The sequence below is a fragment of the Aquarana catesbeiana genome, linkage group LG03 (assembly GCF_042186555.1).
Source record: "Aquarana catesbeiana isolate 2022-GZ linkage group LG03, ASM4218655v1, whole genome shotgun sequence".
NCBI lineage: Eukaryota > Metazoa > Chordata > Amphibia > Anura > Ranidae > Aquarana > Aquarana catesbeiana.
The window spans coordinates 469,125,446-469,143,084 of NC_133326.1; the positions used below are offsets into that span (position 1 = coordinate 469,125,446).

At 46.9% G+C, this 17,639-nt stretch overlaps 1 long non-coding RNA gene across 1 annotated transcript in view; it reads left to right on the plus strand.

The window, feature by feature from the left end:
- LOC141132477 (uncharacterized) overlaps positions 1–17,639 on the plus strand; it is a 71,751-nt gene that overhangs the window by 21,537 nt on the left and 32,575 nt on the right. The gene's annotated exons all lie outside the window — the stretch shown is intronic.

Genomic DNA, 17,639 nt, shown 5'->3' on the forward strand with positions numbered 1-17,639 from the left:
AAGTGACTCAGCAAAATGCTGAAGATGCTCGTTATCTCCAGCTAACGCTGAACATTTTCTGGTCGTGCCCAACCATTCATGATTTTTGGAAGGAAATCACACAGTATTTCAGCTTTTGTCAGTGCCCATTCCAATGATAATAAAAAATATGTTTGTTGGGGTTGGTGGAGGAGGTGGTTCCAACGAGAGCTAAGAACGTTACTCACCATCCTTTTGTTTTATGGCAAAAAAGCAATATTGCTTAAATAGAAGAAGAAGAATGCTCCAGAGATTAGTTTTTGGAAGAAGCCGATTAATACTATGCTACCTTTTTATAAATCTACTTACAGGGCGAGGGGGTGTGGAAAAAAGTTTGACAAAATATGGAAGACCTGGTGTGAATCTGACATTACGGTGGGATAGGGGATGAATACCTCAACTTCTGATTCTAAGGGTGAATAACAGATGGGATGGCCATAAGATAAAGCGCTATTAATATTATCAAGGTGACACTCCTACTGAGGATAATGAGGGTATGGAGTATATCAATATGTTATTACAACAAAATATTCGGTGATGATCAGGCGTAGCATTGCTCATTTTGACAGGTTGACATGCTTGAGCTGTGACAAGGGGAGGTACAAGCTAGTTAGTTGACTATGTTAGTCGGATAGCCATGTTAGGCCCTGCATGGCCGCTTGTAATGGGTAATTGTCACGTTTACATAACCCAGATGTCTGTAGGCCATGATAAAAATATGTTCAATAAGAAAAAAAAAAAAAAAATTGCCTCATAATGTTTATGTTAGAAAAGACCACGTTGCACCCATCTTCAAGAAATAGGGGTGTGAGGAGAACGCCAACGAAGCATCTCGTTTTCCTTTGCCGGGTTACCTCAAGGCTGTGTTCTCCAAGCAAAGGTTTGTCTTGCGTAGTTTTCTGGATTCTAGAGCTGCAGTTCAGTTAAGAAGAAATACTAGAAAATAGGATTTTTTCGTCATACTTACCTGTAAAATCCTTTTCTTTGAGTACATCCTGGGACAGAGTTAGGCTAATATTCATTACCTACTGGGTTATACTTCATCTCTAGGTGAATGGACACTGGTAGGCAGTCTTTAGACAGGAAGTGATCCCCTATATAACCCCTCCCATACAGGAAGTGCATCAGTTTTGTAGCAAGCACTGAATCCTCAAAAAAGAGGGGAGGGATCTGTCCCATGATGTACTCAAAAAAGGGTTTTACAGGCAAGTATGATGGAAAAAAAAAAAAAAAAATTTCTTTCATACATCATGGGACACAGAGGTAGGCCAATATTCTTTACGTACTGGGATGTGCCAGAGCAATAGCCTTGAGGGGAGGGAGACACCCTGCCAAATAGCCACCAGACCTTATACGGCAGCCTGCAGTAAACTGCAACTGAAAGACGAATCCTCGGCTGCTCAAACATCCACTTGATACAATTTGGTAAATGTATGCACTGAAGACCAGGTAGCAACCTTACAAATCTGAGCGACAGATAGCTGATGGCTAAAAGCCCAGGAGGTTCCTACACCCCTGGTAGAATGAACTCTCACCCTTAAAAGGGAGGAGCTTTGTGTTTCAGACCATAGGCCTGAATGACCAATTGACAGACCCAATTGGCAATGGAAGCTGCCTGTCCCTTTTTGGGTCCTTCTGGTAAAACAAAAAAAACACCAAAAAACACCAAACACCAAAGCGTCTGATCCTCGGATCTCCACAGATCTAGACAAATAAACCTCGACTGCCCAGGCAACGTCCAAGGAATGTAGTCTCTTCCACTGAAGACAGAAAAAAGGCAAAATAAGGTTTTAAATTAAATGAAAGGCTGACACAACTTTTGGCAAAAAAGCATGGAACAGGCCGTAACACGACCCTGTCGTGGTGAAGGATCAGGTATGGTTCCCTGCACGAAAGGGCCGCCAACTCCAACACCCTTCTAGCCAAGGTGATGGCCATCAGGAAGGCTAGCTTGTGTGACAGCAAGTCTAATGAAATTTCCTTGATGGGCTCAAAATGGTTGTTTCTGTAACAGACAGCACCAAGTTCAAGTCTCAAGGACACAGAGGTGACCTAATAGGGAGAAGCCAATGAGTTGCCCCCAGCGTAAAGGTTCGGAACAGCGAATGGGAGGCTAAAGTCCTTTGGAATAAAACTGACAGGGCTGAAAACTGACTTCTGATTGTGCTTAAAGCCAATCTGATTTCCACAGCTGACTATTTCTAAGGATGCCATTTTCTGGCTTCACACCACGCAATATAAAAGTCTTCCAGACTTCATGAAAGATCTTCATAGCGGCAGCTTTTATAGCATTCACTAGGGTAGACACCACTGGTCCAGAGATGCCACGGTGCTTCAATAGCCATGCCATCAAATTTAGAGACTGTAAATTGGGGTAGAATATAGGACCTTGGAGATAGTAGATCGGGGCGACATGGAAGCGCCCACGGCCCATCTATTGACAGTCTCACAATCTCTGGGAACCAGGGCCTTCTGGGACAGGCTGGTGCCAACAGAATGAAAGGAACCCCCTCTCCTTGAATACTGCACAACAAATTTGGAAGGAGAGGGATGGGGGGAAGCAAACCAGAGTACTGGCTCCATGGAACTACCAGAGCATCTGCTGATTGCCAGAGGATCACTTGTTCGGCACACAAACTGCTGTAGCTTGTTGAACCTGGATGCCAAATAGGTCAGCTTCTGGCCATCCCCAACGCTGGCAAATTTCCAGGAACATCCCTGGGTTTAGGGCCCATTCCCCTGGGCAGATCTGCTGGCAGCTGATATAATCTGCCTTCCAGTTCTCTGCCGGGATATGGACTGTTGATAGAATCGACATATGTCTCCGCCCAGGCTAGTAGGTGGTTCACCTCCTTCAGAGCTGAATGACTCCTGGTACCGCCTTGGTGGTTTATATAGGCCACTGCAGTGGCATTGTTGGACTGAACCCCAATAGGGCAGTCCTGAAGCTCCACCGTCCAGGACCATAGGGCCAGACGTACTGCCCGTAACTCGGACATTGATGGGCAGGATCTGTTCTACCCTTAACCATTTCCCCTGAGCTGCGAGCCCCTCTAGGGCCACTCCCAATCCTGAGAGACTGGCATCTGTGGTCAGTACTCGCCAAGTTACCTGGAGGAAGGATCTTCCCTTTCGCTGGTTCTGATCCTGCAACCACCAGCTTAAGCTTGAGCGTGCCTAAGGAGATAACATTGGATAACCCAGGGCTTGTCCTCTCCTGTTCCAAGGCAACAAGATGTCTTGTTGTATTAGGCCTGGAAAGGAACTAGGCATAGGGCACTGCCTCGAAGGAGGACACATTCCTTCCTAGAAGGCTCATACAGAACCAAATGGAGGGTTGTCTGGTGCCCCGATCCTTCAGGGCACAGATCCTTAAGGGTGGCAAAAAAAAAAAAAAAAAAAAAAAAAAAAATCAAGTTAGACTTACCGGTAACTTGTTTTCCAGGAGTCTTTCAGGACAGCACCTTGAGAGCGTGGCTCCACCCACTTGACAGGAAACACGCCTCCAAACTTTAAAAGGAGGCTCCTTCCCACTTAGTAGTAGTAGAGAACCTCCGGCCCAAGCTGGAACATAATCAGAATATGGTTAGTCACAGCATAGTAATTTAATACAATAAGGGCGGGTTGCTGCTGTCCTGAAAGACTCCTGGAAAACAAGTTACCGGTAAGTCTAACTTGATTTTTCCCTTAACGTCTTTCAGGACAGCACCTTGAGAGGATAATAGAGACTTACCCACTTAGGGAGGGACCACAGCCTGCAAGACCTTTCTGCCAAAAGTTTGTTCACTTGCCGACAGAAGATCCAGCCTGTAATGACGGACAAACATAAGGTACTTGACCACATAGCCGCCCTACAAATTTGATCTGGGGTGGCACAAGCTATTTCTGCCCATGTAGTGGCTTGAGCCCTGGTAGAATGTGCTTTAATTCCCAGCGGGGGAGATAGCCCCGATTGAGAGTAGGCTGCTAGAATAGCTGATTTAAGCAATCTAGCTATAGACCCCTTAGAAGCTTGTTGGCCCTTCTTACCAGAAAAAAGTATAAACAGTCTGAGGACCGAAAGTTACTTGTTACCTCCAGATACTGTAATAAAGTCCTTCTTACATCCAAATTGTGGAATTTGCCCCCCCGAGGGATTAGAGCAAAAGGTTGGCAGGATGATCTGCGACCTATTGTGGGCTCACGCCGCCTTTGGCAAAAAACCCAGATCGGTTTTAAGTATAATCCTATCTGTGTGGATAGCTAAAAAGGATCTCTTAACAGATAGGGCGTGCAGCTCACCAATTCTCCTTGCTGACGTTATTGCAACTAAGAACAAGGTTTTCAGAGTAAGATTCCTTAGAGAGATCTCTTGTAGTAGTTCAATCGGTTCTTTTGTGAGGGCTTGCAGGACCACTGATGGATCCCAATTGGGAAAGTGCTTGGCCGGAGCTAGTCTGGATCTGGTAAGCGCCTTAAAAAAAATCTTATAACTAAGAGAGAAGAGAGTGGTCTTTCTAGAAATACTCCCAAAGCAGCTATTTGTACCTTAAGGGTGCTGACTGACAAGCCTTTGTCTGCCCCCTCTTGAAGGAATTCCAAAATTGACACTAAATTTCTTACTTTTCTTTTAGTCAAAAGACAGAAAGAATTGAAGACTTTCCAATATTTAGCATAGATTTTTCTGGTCACTATTTTCCTACTGGAAAGTAAGGTAGTTACCAAGGGTTGTGACAGACCCTTGTTTAACTGCTCCTCAGAAACCAGGCCGTGAGGCTTAGACCTGCCACTCCCAGATGCTGTATTGGATCCTGTAGGAGCAGGTCTTGCCGGAGAGGCAGCCGCCAAAATGGTTTGACTGCCATCTGTAGAATGGTGGAAAACCAAGCACTTTTTGGCCTAAATGGAGTAATTAGGATTACTGCCCCCTTCTCCCTCTATCTTCCTTAGCACCAACAGGATAAGTTGGAAAGGAGGAAATGCGTAACCCAGATGGAAGTTCCAGGGCTGAATTAACGCATCCGTCCCCTGGGCCCTGTCGTTTCTGTGAATCGAGAAAAATACTGGGAGTTGTGTATTTTCTTCTGACGCAAATAAGTCTATTTGTGGTTGACCCCAGGCCCTGGTAATCATTGCAAAGATTTCCAGATTCAAGCTCCATTCTGACTCCTGAATCCGCCTTCTGCTTAGATAATCTGCCACTACATTTAAGGTGCCTTTGAGGTGGACTGCTGATAAGGACCGTACATGATCTTCTGCCCAAATCAGGATCTTTGAAGCTAGCAACTGAAGTGCTTTGCTTCTTGTGCCCCCCTGTTTGTTTAGGTAGGCTATGGTAGTGGCGTTGTCTGAGAGGACCCGGACATGGGAACCTTGAAGGATGGGAGAGAAGGCATCTAATGCTAAGGCGACTGCCTTTAGTTCCCTCCAATTTGAGGACCTCTTTGCTTCTTTCCGAGACCACATTCCTTGCGAAGTCTTGGTCTAAGTGAGCTCCCCAAACCCATACACTGGCATCTGTCGTTACCACTTTCTATTGGAAATGACCAGAGCAGGCCCTTTGACAGATTCTCCTGTCTTCTCCACCAAAGTGATCTTTTGATTTTGGTGGGTATTTTTCACCCTTGCTTCCAGAGATTCTGTCCTGCGATTCCATATTCTCAGGAGAAAAGTCTGGAGAGGCCTGAAATGTAACCTTGCCCATTGAATGGCTGGTATGGTTGCGGTCAGGGTTCCTAGGGACGACATCACTTGTCGGACTGATAAATCCTGGCTTGCCTGTAAGGACGCTACCACCTTCTGGACCTTCGCCTTTTTCTCTTCTGGGAGAAAAATCTTCTGTTCCCTTGAACAGATCTGATACCCCAGGAATAGTATTTTTTGGGCTGGATTGAAATTTGACTTCTGCATATTTATGATCCAACCCAGGGTTTCCAGATGACCTTGGGTTTTCCCGAGGTCGTCTAGCAGTCTTTCCCTGGAGGGGGCAAAAAGGAGTAGGTCGTCCAAGTACGGAATTACCGCAATCCCCTGCATGCGAAGAGGTGCAAGCGCTTTTGCCATTATTTTTGTAAATATTCGTGGGGCAGAAGACAAAGGGGAGGGCCCTGAGTTGCAAGTGCAGAACCTCTTTCCCCCAATTTAATCGCCAATCTTAGGAATCTTTGGGACTGCGGGGCTATGGGGATATGCAGATAGGCATCTCAAAGGTCTATTGATGCCATAAAGCATTCCTTTGTCAATAGATTCTTGACCGTGAAGATGGAGTCCATACGAAACCTTTTGTATTGGACTGATCTGTTCAGTGGTTTCAGGTTTAGGATTAAACGAAAACTTCCGGATGGCTTTATCAGGAATATACGGGAATAAAATCCCTGATAAAGCTCCCCCTGTGGGACGCAAGTCAAAACCCCCTGGTCTATCAGATCCTTTAATAGGCTCTTCATTGCTAGGGATTTTGTTACATCTTCTAGGGGGAGATCTGAAAATTTTAAACTAACCCTGGGCTAGCATATTCAGAATGTACTGGTTTTCTGTTATGCTTGCCCAATAGGGGAGAAAGCCTTGCAGTCTTCCCCCCACCTGTAACCAGCTGTCATTGCGTCTTGCTGGTTGACGCAGGAGGATGGAAAAGGACATTTCCCTTGCCTTTTCCCCCTCTGCCCTGACCAATTTCTTTTTCTCTTGAGGCTTGTTTTGTTCCTGAGCCCTTTGAGGACGAAAAAACCGTTTGACTGGTTGTTTCTTCTTTTTGACAGGAAAAGATTTTTTTTATCTGCAGTCCTGTCCAGAGCTGAATCCAAATCAGGGCCAACCAAGAAGTCTCCTAGAAAAGGGACTCTGCATAATTTATTTTTAGATGCTGTGTCCCCCTGCCAAGTCTTTAGCCATAAAGCCCGTCTAACAGAATTAGCAAGGGCTGCAGCCTTAGCTGTCATCCTGATAGGCTATGGCTGCTGAGAGGGTAGAAAAGGAGTCAAGGATTTCTTGCTTAGGGGAATCAGCTATTATATGAGCTCTAAGCTGATTTACCCAATACTCCAAGTTCCTGGAGATGCAAGTAGTTGCCATTGCTGGCTTAAGGTTGCCCATAATGGGATTGCCAAGTCCGCTTGAGCTGCTGATCCATTTTTTTATCCATGGGGTCTTTTAAGATCCCCATGTCCTCAAATGCCAGATCAGTAGATCTTGACACCTGAGAAAAGGCTGCATCAAGTTTTGGAACCTTATTCCAAAGAGCCGCTGGGTCTTCATCAAAAGGGAACCTTCTCTTATGAGCCCTAGAGAAAAATGGTTTCCTATCAGGGTCAGCCCATTCTTTTCGGATTGTTTCAGAGATCACTGTGTGGACTGGAAAGGTACAGGACTTAGACTCGCTAAGCCCTGCATACATCTTGTCGTGTAAAGACATTTCCTTATGCTCTTCCTCTAGGCCTAGAGTAGCACAAATAGCCCTTAAAAGGCCGTCCACCTGATCCAAAGATAATTTATATTTAGAAGACGTATTTTCCAGCTCATCACCATCCTCACTCGATTCGTAAGAATGAGATTGGGAAAGCCCTTCCTGGTTCAGAGGACCCATTTTGGACTCCACTGCCGGGACTAACAGTGATCCTTGAGAGGACTGTGGTAGTGGGCTGACTTGCAGATGGATAGGTGAGTGAGGATCTGAAGGATTGAATAGTAGCATCCAATTCCTTTTTAGCAGATGCGATTAGATCACTGCATGCGGAAGTGGTTTCTTCCCTCACCAAGGGGTCAATACATGTTTGACAAAGCCTTTTTCCAGCCTTCATTTAACTTAATTTTGCATGAAGGACATTTCTTTCTAATCCCAGGGTCAGAGCTCTTGGCCTGCCATGATAAAGGAAAGAGAAAAAGACAAACCATCTTTTAGAGTCAGCTTGATTACTCAAGATGCTCACCACAGGTGCACAACAGGCCCCTCTGCCACCAGGGGGAAAAAATACCCTCAAACTTCACTAACATTTAGAGAGAAGAGGGCTAGAGAGAGACCCCACAGTAAAGCTGAGCAGAAACTACAGTCTGCTCCTTACCTGGGCCTTGCTGGTGCCTGTTCCACTAGCTGCGGTTCCTGAATCCATGCTGAGGCAGCAGCTTGATGCTTGTGGCGAAAACGCCGCTTCCGGACTCCAATAGCGCCTGTCTGGAACTGGAAATAAATAGGCACCAGACCTATTCCTCCCTCCTCCCCCTGCGCTTCCGGCGGAAATGACGCCTGGCACCTGCTCCTTGGATGCTGCCCCACTTCTGGATACCTCACATCTAGCAGATGCAGTCCTCTGACTGCCCTTCCCAAGATGGCGGTGTCAGGGAAAAAACATGTGCTGGCAAAGAAAGACAAAATGCCTGTCATGCCCGACGCCCCCGCCTGGGAGCAGCAATACCCGGAGCAGTTCTGGCTCTCCCCAAGCACTGACGAGGGAGAAGGAGCCCATCCACCCGGTACCCGTAAGCCTGTGGAAAATGGGAGGAATTGGCTCTCCCGAGGTAGGTAAAAATAGTGGAGTAGGAAGCCTGTTCTCAGGACAGAACCTTGAGAGCTCCAAACTCCCACATGTGTTCCTGCCGGAGGAAACAAACTGATAAGTGGGAAGCAGCCTCCTTTTAAAGTTTGGTGGAGGTGTGTTTCCTGTCAAGTGGGTGGAGCCACGCTGTCAAGGTGCTGTCCTGAAAGACGTTAAGGGAAAACCGGAGTTAGACTTACCGGTAACTTTTTCTAGGACAAAAAGTTGGAGTCTTCCAGGACAGCCTCTGAGACATAGGGGCCCCTCCCTCCTGGACAGGAAACACGTATACCAATTTTCTTAAAAGGTGGTCCTCCAGGCCTCCCTCCTCAGTTTACCAAACTACCGGAAGGTTCTGAAAGGCATAATAGACAAACACCACATCAGTACATAACTCCAACACCAGTTAAACACCGGGTGGGCAACCAGGCTGTTCTGGAAGACTAGAAAAAGTTACCGGTAAGTCTAACTCCGGTTTTCTCCTTTCGTCTTCCAGGACAGCCTCTGAGCTAAGCAAGAAACATACTTTGTCAGGGCGGGACCACTGCCTGGAGGACCTTTTGTCCAAATGTCTGCTCTTTGCTAAACATTACCATCTGGATTTGTCTGACAAACATTGAGTAGCTGGACCATGTTGCCACCTTGCAGATGACCTCTGGAGAGGCTCCAGCCCTCTCTGCCCATGAAACAGACTGCCCTGGTGGAATGTGCCTGAACAGTGTTTGTCTACCTTCCAACTTATAGGCTTCTATGATTGCCATTCTTATCCATCTAGCGATGGAAGATTTAGAGGCCCTGCAACCCTTGCAGGCCCCTGAAAAGTTAACAAAAAGTCTGAGTTCTCTAGTGACTTCTAAATAAACAAAAAGGCTTCTCTTAACATTTAATAAAATGAAAGATTCCTCCTCATCGAATCGATTTTTGCTGAAGTGAGGTCTGCAAGAAAATACTCTGAACCTTCAGTGTACTAACAGAAAGGCCCAGTTCTACACCTGTCTGAAGAAAATCCAGGACTGCCGGAATTCCAGGATGACTCAGGTCCTGCTCTACCAACCAGGAATTAAATCTTTTCCAAACCTTGGCATAAATTGCCCTGGTTACCAGTTTACGGCACTCGAGAAGAGTTCCAATTACTCTCTGAAAACCCCTGCGCTCTCAACAGCTGTTCCTCACATACCAGGCTGAAAGTCTGAGGCTCTGAGGGTGTAGAATCGGGCCCTGGGAAATCAAATCCTGACAGAGGGGTAAAAGGAGGGCAAATGGCCAGTTTCTTCAGGATGGCAAACCAGGGTCTTTGGCCAAAATGGAGCCACTAGGATGAGATCCGTCGATTCTGCTAGAAATCTTTGAAGGACCGCAGCTATCAGCCGAACTGGAGGAAAGGCATAACACAGGTTGAACTGCCAAGGATTGACAAAGGCATCTATCCCTGTGGCCTGATCCCATGGGTGAACAGAAGAACCATGCCACTTTGTTGCCTCTGAGGCGAAGGGGTCCACCTCCGGTTGTCCAACACTGTACAATCTCCCTGAAAACATCTATGTTGAGGGACCATTCGTCCTGACATATGCTGGCGACTAAGAAAATCCGCCAGTGAATTTTGAGAACCTTTTAGGTGAAAAGCCGACAATGAGGACAGATTCACCTCGGCCCAGCACAGAATCTTGTTGGCTATGGCCTGTAGGGCAGGGCTCCTTGTGCCTCCCTGCTTGTTCACATATGTGACAGCCGCCACATTGTCTGTCCGAACCTGTAGGTGTAATCCCCTATCTGGGACTGGAAGGCCTCTATAGCCTTTAGGATTGCCAGAAGCTCTCTCCGATTTCAGGATTGATGGGCCTCCACTGGTAACCAGGCTCCCTGAGCTAAGGGCTCCTCCAGGTGGGTGCCCCACCCCCATGCACTGGTGTCAGTAGTCATCACTATGGCTACAGAACGGGCCAAGGACAGACCAACCTCCAGATTGTGATGAGCTCGCCACCACCATAAAGCCCTTTTGATGCTTGCTGTTAGGTGCATAGCTAGATCTAGGATTTGTTTTCTGCTGTCCCAGAAACGCAGCATGAGATTGTGCAGAGGACGCTGATGAAATCTTGCCCAAGAAACCGCTCCACTGAAGATATCCTGTACCCCAAATAAAGGACTTCCTGTGATGGTGTTAGCTGGGACTTTTCCCGGTTGACTAGCCACCCAAGAGATAGGAGGAAACTCTGGGCCTCCTGCAGGTCTCTAGTTGATGAAAAGAGGGGGGCCACAAACAGATCGTCCAGGTAGGGGATCACTGTAATGGCCCTGACTCTTAGCGGAGCTAAGGCCTCTGCTAGAACCTTCGTGAAGATTCTTGGTGAAGAGGACAGACCAAAGGGTAGTGCCTGGAACTAGAAGTGCAGAACTTTCAAATTTATTCTGACCACTAGCCTGAGGAATTTTTGAAATTCCTGATGTATAGGGATATGCAGGTAAGCATCCCTGAGATCTACCGTGGCCATATAGCAGCCTGGAAAGAGGAGGTTGGATACGGTAAATATTGATTCCATCCTGAATCGCTTGTACTTTACAAACTGGTTCAGGGGACGGAGGTTCAGGATTAGTCTGAACTTCCCTGTAGGTTCTCTCACAACACACATGGGAGTATACACCCTGACCCTTCTTGGGCACCTGTATAAGGACTCTCTGATCCACTAGGTCCCCTAATAACAGGCCCAGAGCTTTCGCTTTTTCCTGGTCTCTGGGTAACCTGAAAATTTGAGGGGGGACACGATTTGAACTCCAGTCTGTAACCGTTCCTTATGATGTCTAAAATGAACGGACTTGGAGTTGAGTTGGCTCATTGTGAGGAACTCCCCCAGTCTCCCTCCCACACAGGAGTCACTGGGGTTTTGAGGTGGTTTGAGGATTAAATAGGATTCCTCCTCTTCCACGTCTTTATGGCCCGTCCAATGTTTCTTGGGGCAGCCATCCTTCTCTTGCTGGCCCTGTTAAAAAAAAAAAAAAAAAAAAAAGTTTGCTTTTCTTCTCAGGAAAAGCTTTCTTCCTGTCCTGAGTAAGTTCCAGCGCCTCCTGAAGGCTGGGCCCAAACAGTTGGTCACCCGAAAAGGGTAACCCACAAAGCTTAAGCTTTGTGTCGGCGTCGCCTGTCCAGGCCTTTAGCCATACAGCCCTTCTAGCTGCACTTACTAGTGCGGCTGACCTAGCAGCTAGTTTTACAGACTCCGCGGAGGCATCTGCCAAAAAAGCTAACTGCCTTAAATAGTAAGAGAAAGGATTTCAAAAGCTGTTGCCTAGAGGTACCAGCTGAAATGTGGGACTGCAATTGCAATAGCCAGCACTCCAGATTTCTGGCCACACAAGTAGCTGCAAGGGCTGGCTACAACCCAATTGATGAGGCATCCCAAGCCCTCTTTAGCAGCACGTCCCTTTTATCCATGGGATCCTTGAGTGTTCCCAAGTCGTCAAAGGCCAAGTCTGTCTTTTTTGAGACTTTGGCTAAGGGTGCATACAGTTTAGGAATTTTATTCCATGGATGAGAAGCATCTGCTTCAAACAGGAACCTCTGAGGCTACCAGAAAAGAAAGGCCTCTTTTCCGGCTGTTCCCACTCCAGCAAAATTGACTATCAGAGACTTATGCACAGGAAAAACCCTGGCTTTATGAGCACTAGACCCTTGGTACATCAGGTCGTGCTTTGAGAGTTGAACCTGCTCCTCACAAATTTCTAATGTGTCATAAATGGCTTTCAACAAATCCCCCACATCGTCTAGAGACAATTTGTATCTGGACCCTCTGGATGAATCATCCTCCCCCCTCCAAGTCAGATTTTGAATCCACTTAAGAGGAGGCTAGTGACCTAGTTACCCTCTCCCTAGCCCCCCTCTGCCTCTTGACTGGGCTCAGATAGGGAAGCAAACTGGCTGCCCTGGGTCGGTGAAGGACCCTGCATCCTATCCATCATTCCTTTGAATGATTGAAATGGACGCAAGCTAGTCTTTAACTGAAGTCAGGATCTTGTGACATGCTGCCACGGAATCATCCTTGACAAGACTACCAACAATCGGGGCATAGTGGCTTCTCCCAATTAGGGCCTAACTTAATCCCACATACAGCACATTTTTTCCTAGGCAGCTGTGTGCGAGTCCTGTCCTGGGCTTTAACCTAAAAACCAAATAGAAAAGCCAAGAGGACAAACTTCCATTAGTACGCCTCCCTGACCCACACCATCACTGTGCTAGGGTCAGCCTAGGAAGTGCCCAGCCCATCACCTGAGGTTCCCCACCCAGGGAGGGAGTTACTTGGGTCCCAGGAACCCTGACCCCCCAGTGTAAGGAATGGTCCACCCTCACCACCTTACCTGGGAGGTGCCGGAGCCTACAGAACCGGAGTGGTCTCCATGTTCCCTGATGTCTTGCGCAGCCTTGTACACCGCTCCGGATGCCTGTGTATCCACCGCTGCACCTCAGAGACCGGAACCATGTCTCACGGCACCCCCTGATGACGCGGTTCCACCTGAAGTACCTCACGTCACTGCCACCTGTTGGAACGCCCCCTACGCCGCACATTAAGACCGGAAGAGCCCCTGAGGTCACCGGCCTGGCCGGCCGAGCGTCTCTCACTCGCCGGCCCAAGAATCACCTAAATTACACAGGCATAGGGCTCCTCCCTGCAGGTATGATGTCTTGTAGGGGGATGTGGCTGTAGTCACCCGGGGTCCTGCTCTCTCTGAGCTAATGGCAGCAGTGGGGCTAGCATCTCACTCTTCCCCAGGACAGAGGGGTGCCCAGGCAGAGGAGAGTCAACGCCAGGGGCTCTTCACAGGACAGTCTTGAGACATGGAGCTCCCTTGGTTCCTCAGTGTGCTCCTTCCAGTCCGGCAGGAAACACAATAAGTGAAGAGGGAGGCCTGGAGGACCACCTTTTAAGACAATTGGTATAAGTGTTTCCTGTCCCTAGGTCTCAGAGGCTGTCCTGGAAGACGAAAGGAGAAAATACCCTTGCTTGGACCGTAGCTAGGGTCAGACCTAAATAATTCAGACTTTGAGCTGTCTCAAGGCTGACTTTTCAGTATATTTGACCCAGCCCAAGTATTTCAAATACCACACTGTACAGGTTATGCTCTGTTCTAGAGCCTGTAGTGTGATCTCTGAGCAGGAGGTCGTTCAGATACCAGAGCACCAAGATCCCTTGGGCCCTTAAAAGACCCAGTACTGGTGCTAGGACCTTTGTGAACACCCAGGGAGCTGTGGCAAGCCCCAAGGGTAGAGCCATACTGAAAAGGACATTCCTTTACTGCAAAAATTGCAGGAACCTCTGATGAGGCTGAAAGATGGGTACGTTTAAATATGCGTCCTTTATAAAATCGATGGAGGCTAGAAAGTCTCCCATCTGGAGCGAGGCTACAACTGAGCAGACAGACTACATCTGAAAGGACTGGATTAGTAAATACTGGTTCAGGGATCTTCGATCCAAAATGGGCCTTGTGTCCGTTTGGTTTTTGAACTGTACACAGGTTTGAATAAAACCCCACACCTTTCGGATACAGGAACCTGTACAATCACACCTTGATGCACTAAATGATGTAGTGCCTGAAACAGTAAGTTTTTGGAGGATCCGAGGGAACGCTGGATCTGACGGGGAAACCCCCGTAACTCCAGCTTGTAAACGTGGGATATAGTCGAGGTGACGCACTCGTCCTGAACCACTGTTCTACAAGTGTCAGTAGCCTTCCCCCACCCAACCCAATAGAGTGGAGGCGTCCCCTCAAAAGAAGGGCTTGGTGCCGGGTTTAGAAGAGCTTTGGACCCAGGGCTTTTTCTGGCCCTGGTCTTGTGGCTTGCCTCTGGCTCTAGAACCCTGTTGGCGGCTAAGCTGCCTTGGCACTGAGACACCTGACCTGAGGAAGCAGTCCTGGAGGTTTTAAAAAGGAGGACGCCTGATGCTTCTCTTACAGGAAGTAGAGAGCTCTTCCCTCTGGAAATCCTTTCGATATTTCATATCGCCAAACGTTCCCCATGAAAGGGGAACCTGCCAATAACTTCTTACATGGAAGCTCGGCTGACCAGTTCTTAAGCCACAAGTCTGCACATATGTACAGACAAGAGAGCCAAACAAGAAACCTGCTGTATTCAATCCTTTAAGGAATTAACAGCAAAACAACGCTCGAGGAATATCTGTCTTATTTTAAGCAAGATCATCCTCCTGGTTAGGCTTGTCAGGCTGTCTGACCTGATCCTTTATGGACTGGCAGATACCATTTGCTGCAACAGCTGGCTGAATAGCTGAACTAGCCAAAGAAAAAGCAAGCCTTTAATAATGACTCCAGTTTCTTGTAAACCGGGTCTTTCAAGCCTGGTGCATTATCCACCGGACAAGTTCTTGTTTAAGGAAGAGACTGCTGCATCTAAGGCTGGCATGCTCCACTTCTTAATGAACTTTTCATCTATGGGATATAACAGGGAAAACCTCTTAGGAGGTACAAAAATCCTGTCAGGATGTTCCCAATCAGCATACACCACCTGTTCCAACAGTGGGTGTAAAGGCAAAAAGCCTGTGCGGCCTGAAGATGCCTCAGGGACCCCAAAGAGGACCAGGGGGGCTCAGTAGCCTCTGCAAGAGGCAACTTAAAGGCAGAACGAACCATCTCTGTAAGACTCTGGATCAAAAGCCTCTGCGACTGAGGCAGACACCAACTGGATATCTTGTCCAGATTGATCAAAAGCAGACTCATCCGCCAGGCCCTCCACAGAATGCTGAGTTTTTAGCTCTTCCCCAAGCTCAACCCATTCCTGCTCAAAACTAGGAGGCTCAAGGGAGTGGGATCTGTCAAACTTCTTGCCACCCTGCGGGATGGAAGCAATCATGCCAGAAATCCTGTGCTCTAACCCAGCTAGGGCAGAGGACAGTTAATCCTCGGTGAAAGGGTAAAGCAGCAGCATTGTCTGTAGGCACCATACCAGATGTACACTTTACAAACACCCACAGCTAGCCCAAAACTCCCTTGTATAATCACCACACACAGGTGTCCAGCCTCTAGCTAGCTTGACTGATTGTTACAATCACTGGGACACCCCACAATAAGTAAATAAGGTGGTTTCACTTACCCATCCAGACGTAGGGCAGCTTAGAAACTAAGAGCCCAATCTTCACCCATCATAGCGTGTTCTTGTCACTTGAGGAATTTCAAGGACTGGGTACCTTTTTATGTTTAGGGTCCGATCCCTTGGACCCGTACAGCACCCTGCAGGAATGCCTTAGCACTGTGGTGTCCAGGATTCCACTTCGCAGGGTTCAGCACCCGGAAGTAGCATTACAGGCAAAACCTTGCAGGATCTGGTGTCTTCTTTGTGAGGCTCGGGTACCATTTATCTCAGCATATAGAGCAGTGATGGCAAACCTTGGCTCCCCAGATGTTTTGGAACTACATTTCCCATGATGCTCATGAACTCTGCAGTGTAGTTGAGCATCATGGGAAATGCAGTTCCAAAACACCTGGGCTGCCAAGGTTTGCCATCACTGATATAGAGCCTGTGTCAAATGGATCAGACCAGTAAATCCCTTGATTCATTTAAGAACCATTTGTGGGACTAGAAACCTGGAGCTCAGAGAGCTCAAACAAACGTGCCCATCCACCTTGCAGACATTGGTAAAAAAAAAAGCTGATGTACTTCCCGCATGTGAAGGGTTATATATGGGATCACTTCCGGTCTAAGACTTTGTCTACAAGTGTCCATTCATCTAGAGATGGCGTATAATCCAGTAGGTAATGAATATTAGCCTAACTCTGTCCCATGATGTATGAAAAAGAAATGCTAATTGCGCCTAAGTAGTACAAAAAAAAGGAAAGAAAAAACCCAGTGCATGTTCTATACCTAGGCAGCTTACAGCCTCTTAGCTGTATATCTGCAGAATAGATCCAAAGCCACTGCTGCTACTAAATGCTGCACTACTTTTCCTTGCTGGAGAAGACACTGGGCCTGAGGACTTGCAGTGCATGCGCATCCCTGCTTCTGTGTCATTTTGCGATTTCTGAACCTATGCTGCTAGTTTTTCCAATCCCAGGCACCAGGACAGCTCAGGTAAGAAAGCAAAGTCCTGATCCTCTACCAAGTTGGCCACCTTCACATAGTGAAGCAGCTCCTGCCATAATATACAGCATGCTTTAACAGCACACTTACCTTCCAAATCACCTCCTTGCAACACCCCACCACCTACCTTGTATCCGCCGCTAAGGCTGGCTATACATTATACAATTTTTTGTACAATTTTCCTTTAGGATTTACCAAAAAACATATGGGAGGTCAAACCTAAACACTTTCAATCTGTATCAAATCAGGCAGGCGCTTACACTACACAACTGACAGTAAATCTAAAGAGAATTGAACAATAGTGTAGGATGTACAGTATGGTCAGCTTACCACTTTCTCCCAAGTTCTGTGTCCTCAGCCTACATTATTAGATGTTCTTACCCTGAAAGTTTTTCCATCCAAGGTCCTTATCTCACATACATACAACATACTAGGGCCAAATTGGACCACAGCCAACTAACCTACCAGCATGTCTTTGGAGTGTTGGAGAAAACCAAAGTGCTCAAAAGGTAAATTTCAAGAAAACCAGGAGCACAGGGAACACAGCACAATGGTAAATCATGTACAGATTTTTGTTTGCATTTTGAGGACACTTATGCCTAGTACACACAATGAGAAAATCTGACGAAATACTGTTTTTGGAGTGAACGTCTGATAATCTGATCGTTAGTACACAGCTTTCAAGAGCCGATCACAACTGATGCAAAATTTTCTGAAGGGACAAGCATCAAACGTTCTCGTTCGATAACAGTGTGAATGATTTTCGTTTAATCAGTACAGTATTCGTCCATAAAAAAAAAAAAAAGGAAAAAAAAGGAGGAAAAGGAGGAAAAGGAGGAAAGTGACCATGCATGCTCAGAAATGCAAGATTACATTACATAATTTCAGAAGTCGTATTCTGTGTTGTGAGAAACACCAGTAACCTGTTTGATAGGAGACTAGAAAAAAAAAAAAAATAAAAAAAAAAATGGAAAGTTATAACCCCTGACAGTTTAATTTTGTCACTTTTGTCCTATTATTGGGTGGGTGGGGGGAGA